A 7,349-nucleotide genomic window follows, 5' to 3' on the forward strand; every position below is an offset into this window, starting at 1 on the left:
ATGCTCAGGCATACTATCGCAACAATGCAACGATGGAAAATGGAGGCCAGTGTCCTATCGATCAAAGACAATGACCCCTGCAGACTGCAACTACGATGTTGCAAACAAAGAACCATTAGCAATAGTTCTAGCATTAAAAGAATGGAGAAGATACGTTTCGAACAACAACCATCCAGTCTGAGTTCTAACCGACCACAAGAACCTGGTGCTGTTCATGACTACGAAAGAAGTGAACGATCGCCAGATACGATGCATGGAACACCTCAGAAAGTACAACTTCAAAATCGAAATACCGACAAGGCAAAGAAAGTGGAAAGCCAGATGCTCTCACAGGGATTGCAAGCGACAAACCACAAACGAAAGAAGACAAAATAATCAAACAAACAACACGGACCCTATTACCAAAAACCTACTTTGAGGCAATGGAGGTTATCCAATTCACATCAATGGAGGAAAGAGGAATTGAGAATGCAAACGAGAAAGACAAAACAATCCGGGCAATAAGAGAAGCTTTGGAAGAAGGAAAAAAGGAAATGCAAGGAATTGCACTGGGGTTATGCTAATAGAAGGACGGATATGTCTGGTACAATGGAAAACAATGGATCCCGGAAGAAGAGGAGATAAGGACAGACATCATACGACAACACCATGATATCCGAACAGCAGGACATGGAGGAACGGCTAAAACCACGGAATTCATCACAAGGTCATTCTTTTGGCCAGGACCGCGCGAAGATGTCAAACGATATGTCAAAAACTGCGACATATGCCAGAGAACGAAAACGGCCAAACATACACCATATGGATTACTAAAATCAAACGAGATCCGCGAACAACCATGGGAAACAATTACTACGGATTTCATCACAGACCAACCAACATAGGAAAATTGCGATAGCATCCTGGTCGTGGTGGATCGCCTGACCAAAATGAGTCATTTCATTCCTGTTAGAAAAGACATCAACACGAGGGATTTTATACAAACATTCTTCCGAGAGGTATTTCGACTTCACGGCCTCCCAAAGAATATCATTACCGATCGAGGAACACTATTCACATCGGGACTATGGAAGAAAGTAACCTGAGAAATCGGAATACAAAACAGAATGAGCACAGCATTCCACCCACAAACGGATGGACAAAGGGGACGGGTAAATGCGATACTCGAACAATATTTAAGGGCCTATGTCAACTATCAGCAAGATGATTGGTACAAGCTGTTATCTATGGCCAAATTTGCATACAACAATGGAAAGCAAGAAACAATTGGCAGGACACCCTTTTTCAGAAATTACGGACAACATCCACAAATTGAAACCACATATCATACGATTCATGATGTGATACCGGATAAAATCGATATGGGGAAACTACACGAAAGATTACAATATGAAATGAGTAAAGCACAACAACGACAGAAGGAACAATACGACAAGTACCGAAGACCAGATCCGAACATACGACCAGGAGATATGGTATGGCTAACACTACGCAATATTCATACAACGCGACCAGCAAAGAAATTGGACTACAAGAAAATTGGACCATTCTGGAAACTGGAAAAAGTGGGCAGCTGAGCTTATATACTCGACCTTCCCCCCTCAATGCGAATACACAACACATTCCACATCTCACACCTCGAACTACACTGCGACAATAAGTTTTCTTCACAAACACTTATTCCTCCCCCTCCGATCGAACTCGATGGAGAACCAGAATACGAGCTCAACGAAATAGTCGATTCCTGCTTCTTCCACAGACACCTCCAATACCGAGCCAAGTGGACAGTATATTCTCCTTAACACGATAAAACCTGGAACTTCGCACACAACTTCGAAAACGCACAAGATTCCATCTCAACCTTCCACCAGCGATACCTAGGCAAGCCCGGCCCAGCTGATGATCATGTTCAACCAAGACAAAAGATAGGGAAAGGCTCCCGTGCCGTTGTAGCAACACGAGGGCTGGGGCGATAGCCACTACCAAACCACACCTACCAGCCCCGAATACTCATTCATGGGGCCAACTGACGAGGAACTTAAGGAAAGCGAACAACAAGCACAGTATAACTCCATGTCATGGACGGTAAGCTACGATGAGGGTTGTCAAACACACTTTGACGACAAAGAAGGCGCGGCATGGTTCCTGAGGGAATGTCGAAAGCGTGGCCCACACGCGGACCACGTTCTAAAGCATTGGCAACCATGCTTGAGAAATCGGTGCAGAATGTACAGGTCACAGAAAATATCTGCGGGATTCTACCCGCAGAAAGATGGAAGCAGGAAAGATTTGGAAGGAGAAGATGCTAGAAAGGCATGGGCCGTGAGGAAGCGGTCCAGGGAGGGAGGGGCCCGAAACTGCTCCGCAGATACGGAGCCAGATGTCAGGAGCCTACACAGACATATCCGGATACTCCGAGAACAACTGGGCCAAGCTGGGGCCACAATCTCGGTAAACGACAAAACGCTCTCGGAGCTTAGACAGCTGAATCACAATCAGCGGCATACCATTGAGATGGCGAATCTGGCTCAGGAAGCGGTAAGGGTCAGATGGAGGACAGCAGACGAAAGGTTCCACCAGCTGAGAAGGACCAGGCACTCAGCAGGATGGGAACTATTGAAACTGGGAGAAAGTGCCTGATGGGACTCAGGCTTAGGAGGTAGGGAGCTAATATCACGAACGTGGCTTAGCGAGGAAAGGGTTTTCACGTGACACATGGTTATGAGTGACAGGTATATTATTGTTTTGTGCATATGACCTATTCGGGTTATATGATTTGTTATGTGTGGGATTTGTGATGCTTTCACACATGTCTCAAATATGAGTCATGGGACATGCGCCTGACGAGTATGCCTTACTAGTGTGCCTTACAGGTAAGCCTTACGCATATGATTTATGTTTCGCACATGAACTCATTATGAGGTCATGGGTTTTGAGCATGTGACCACTTCGGTCATATGACTAGTTTGTTATAATTTAGTTTCGCACATGTGACCACTTTAGGTCACATGACTAAAGGTAGGAAGAACACAATATAAGGAGGCCGATGCAGCGGAGGAAGATAGGTTCTTCACGCTTTGTTCAAAGAACCTTTCCTACTTATTACTTTAACGAATATAAAATACCTTTACGATCTTTGTCCTTATTGCAACGTTATCGTTACGCCAAGGAAGGCGCTTTACTAAGAAGAGTTAGAGAAAGTTTACGATAGGCATTGCCGGTAGAAGACAAGCATCTTGTACTATCGGTAACTTAGGCAGAGGGCTAGAGCTATCTTAAGATAAAAGAAGAAGAAGACAGGAAGAGAAGTATCGTTCCCCGTCGCCAAGCACTAACTATCCCGAAAGGGATCGTTACACTGAACGAAGAAATTACTGGAGGACTATTCATATCAGAGATTGGCTGAGCCATTCAGCTTACAAGATCTCAACCCTATTAAGAATACCTGGGCAACTCTCAAAATGCCACTCAGCAAGCAATTTCCCAAGATTGAGAAAAGGCCTTATAGTGCGTCTAAGCGATTTCACGCAGCGAAGAAAGAGTGGAACCTCATTCCTCCCGTGATATTTGATCAGTGGATTCCAAGAATGGATGAGAGCATTCAGGTTGTACTGGATGCAGATGGAAGCTATACAAAATGGTAGCATTAGGAAACTGTTATTTTCTATTTCTACTTTTATCTATTTTGAAATTGTACTCTTTGGATTTTTTTAGTGTAATTAATATCATTATTTGTAGTAGTGGTACAGTTGCCTTAAGTGGTACGTAGACCTTTCAGACATGACTGTACCTCTTAATATAGCATAACAATTACAATTAAAGTAACTAATCAACAGTTACTCTACATGGAAGACTCTATTCTACTACAAATTCAACTGTGCAGTCTCCTGATACCGGTATCGGTACATATTTTGCCAACTCTAATACTACTTTGTAAAGTGCCATTTCACACTCATTACTGTTTGCTCAAATATATCTTAAAGCAAGGAAAGAGTAATTCTAATATCTATTACCAATATATTTAGAAAGTTCAAGCAGACCAAGTTGCATTTCATTTCTGTTCTTCTCAATTTAATGCTTATTTTATAAAGTTTGATCAATCATACTATTGTATATTTTTCTAAAATAAGCATAACATTATTTTACTTTCTTTATTCCTTGTTGTAATTATCTGCACTCATATTCTTTCTCTCTTTTCTTTTTCTTTTTCTTTTTCTTTTTCTTTTTCTTTTTCTTCTTCTTCTTCCATTATAATATCCAAATATATTAATTATTTTGTCAATTATTAACTAGCAACATTCTATATAAAAACTGAACAAGACAATTTACCTCTTTATTATTTATGTGCAAAACCAGTAAACTTCAAGATTCTCTCTAATATCTATACTGTCCTACATTAATTATCTCCCTGCACTTGACATACTAATACTATCATAGAGTATCACTTACTGCCTGATCAGCTTACTAAGCATGCACATGAATTAACAAAGCCGTTGATTTTAACTGTCAGGAACCATACTAGTCTCATAGTTAACCTTTATATCCTCTTACTCTAGTATATTCCTTCTCCTAAAGCAGGCAGCTATTTGATCAATGTACTTACCATACTGTGATAATACCTTATATAGATCTTGAAACACCGCATCTACCATTCTTCCGGTTCGCGTATCACATTGTCGCAGTGTTATCGTCCCCATTACCACATTAGCTCGAACAATCGAATCATCGCCGTGCAGCGTTCTTAGCTCCGTTCTGAAACAAAAACTTCCCGGAAAGCCTACACTAGCAGTCAACAAAAATGGAACAGGAAATTGCGTTAACCGTTCTCTGCTGTGACTCACACCATCCCCTATTCCATTTTTGTTGACTACCGGTCCTAAGCTTTGCTGGGGCATAGCATGCCCCGTGCGGAGTTTAGAACCCGGCACGGAGATGCTCAAATTTTCGAGTTAATACGGTACGCTACTAGTATCAAGGTCACTCTTCCCCCATGAAATCGCGGTTTCCCCTCACAAACTCAAAGTCCCCATGCCAACCTTCCCAATTACCTGACAATAACGAACCCGAGAGACTAGAGGTCCTGTTTTTATCGTTACACCGGTAAACACACAACTGCACTCCTCGCCCGGGCAAAGCAATCCCGGCAAAATAAAGCCCTAACACAAAGGGCAGGAATGTGTAAGGCAAATTGGAAAATTGTTTCAATGCGCATCTGAGCGCCCATACCAAATTCGGACACAAAGTGTCAGTGTCCACCATGCCTGGAGCGGTAGCAGCAGTAAAACCAACGTCACAGCATCTGGATACCTCACACACAAATAGCCGGCCATCTCCTTTTGTCACATTCCTACACAAGATATGTCTACGCAAATGCTTACCAATCCACTTGCGAGAGACCTCCACTGGCCACACCTGGATAGGGTAGGGATGGAAAATATGGTTTAGATAACGGTTTCTATCAGAGTGTTTTTTAGTTTTTTTTCCTTTCTTCCTTTCATTTGGATTGATTTTTCTTAGTTTACTAGTACAATTGTAACTGAGAGAATACCTTTCCCCCTTGTGACATTTTTGAATAGGGGGTTTTACTGGTACTTAATGATGTTCAGGAGCTTTCATTTCATATTCTTTCTCGTAATTGTTTTGGGGTTCAACTTTGTTGTGAAGTCCTCTTATTTTCTCTCCTAGTATTACAGAAATGGGGGAGTGTTGAAACACGCTTCTGATACTATTATTGGTAAACAAAAATAACGGATCGCCCAAGGTATGCTGCAACCCTTATCTGTCACCCCCCCATTTTCAACCCCATCCAAAGAAATTGCATCTAATTAACCAATGTCTAATCACATTATCTGATTCTTTTTCCTTTAAATACTATGTCTTGAATTCTTGGTAGTCATCCCACAAAGCCTATTCTAACCCATCACCTCTCTGAGTTTACCAGGAGGAGAATCCTTGGGTTGTATGAGTCCGGGATTGGATATCAGTAAAGTTATGACTACCTCAACATCTCTCTCACAACTATCAAAAACACAATATTAAAGAAAAAATTGGGAAAGAAGGAGAGGAAGGGTAGAGGAAGACATCCTAAAACTACAAAGGTCCTGGACTATTCTATAGTAGAGGAAGCTCTTGAACATAGCAATACTATCTAATTTTGAGATTGGCTAAAAGTTGACTTCAAATGGATCTTCTGTGAGAGTGAGAAGAAAACTTGTACAAGGTTATTATAAAAAGTAGTTAGTACAAGAGAGGGTTTACCTGGAGGAGGATCTAGCGCAGGAGAGATTGGAATTAGCATTAGCTCATAGGCACTAGACAAGAGAGATGTGGAGGAGGAAGACAATGTATTAAAATGAGGTTGCTATTCAGAGATGGGAACAAAAGAGGAGAAAATTAGTATTTAGGTACCCGAAGGAAAAGGGAAATAAGGATTGCGTAGAACGTACAGCTAGGATAGGGGAGAAGAGGATTGGCCAGATGATGACTGATTTTCTTTATGGACAAACTCATGGTATCTTTTCGCCTGTTTTTTGTGAAAGTTTTTCTACTAGAGTTAGAGTAGCAGGAAAGTCATTTATTGAGGTTTATAATCATTATGATTTTGTAGAGATATGGGAGAATATTCAGGAGCATGTTGAGGGAGAAGAGGTGTTCTTTATTATTGATAATACTAAGACTTAATTACCTTTTAGGAAATGGCTAAGAAGGCAGAGAATTGCTCTTATGGAAATTCCAGCCAATTCACCAGATATTATTCCAATTGAACACATTCAGGCTCTGGTGAAGGATAAGCTTCAGAAGCATTATCCTGACCTATATCTCATGAAGGCCACTGACAATGAGGTGCAAAAAGCAATTCAGGAGTCTATTACTGCTTGTTAGTAACTTCAGGATACAAAGACTTTTGATTCTCTAGTAGGTTCAATTGTGAAAAGGATTGAAGGAATTAATAAGTCCGATAGATGGTATACGAAATATTGATTTCTACTATGTATTTACACTTTTCTCGTTCTTATTTAATTATTGTAAAGTTGAGGTTGATGTGGGGATGGAAGTCGTACGACCAAATTATCTTTACACTTGTTGACGGCAATTATTATTATTAACAAATAATACTATAGTATCAAGCTAAGATTGACCCTTTCCTTTACAACACCCTCTATCACTGGTCTACATCTAATAATACTCCTTTGCTTCTTCTTCATTGATATTGTTTACTTAAGCTTTTGTGTCTTGCTCACAGCAGTAGATAGTTAAGGTCTTTTACTCTTCCTGTTGAGATAGTCAGGCGTTCAAGTTTCTCTCGCAATCATCAACTTCGCCATATTATTATTCCAGCCACTACTCTC

The sequence above is a fragment of the Tuber melanosporum genome (genome assembly GCF_000151645.1).
Source record: "Tuber melanosporum whole genome shotgun sequence assembly, scaffold_117, strain Mel28".
Classification (NCBI taxonomy): Eukaryota; Fungi; Ascomycota; class Pezizomycetes; order Pezizales; family Tuberaceae; genus Tuber; species Tuber melanosporum.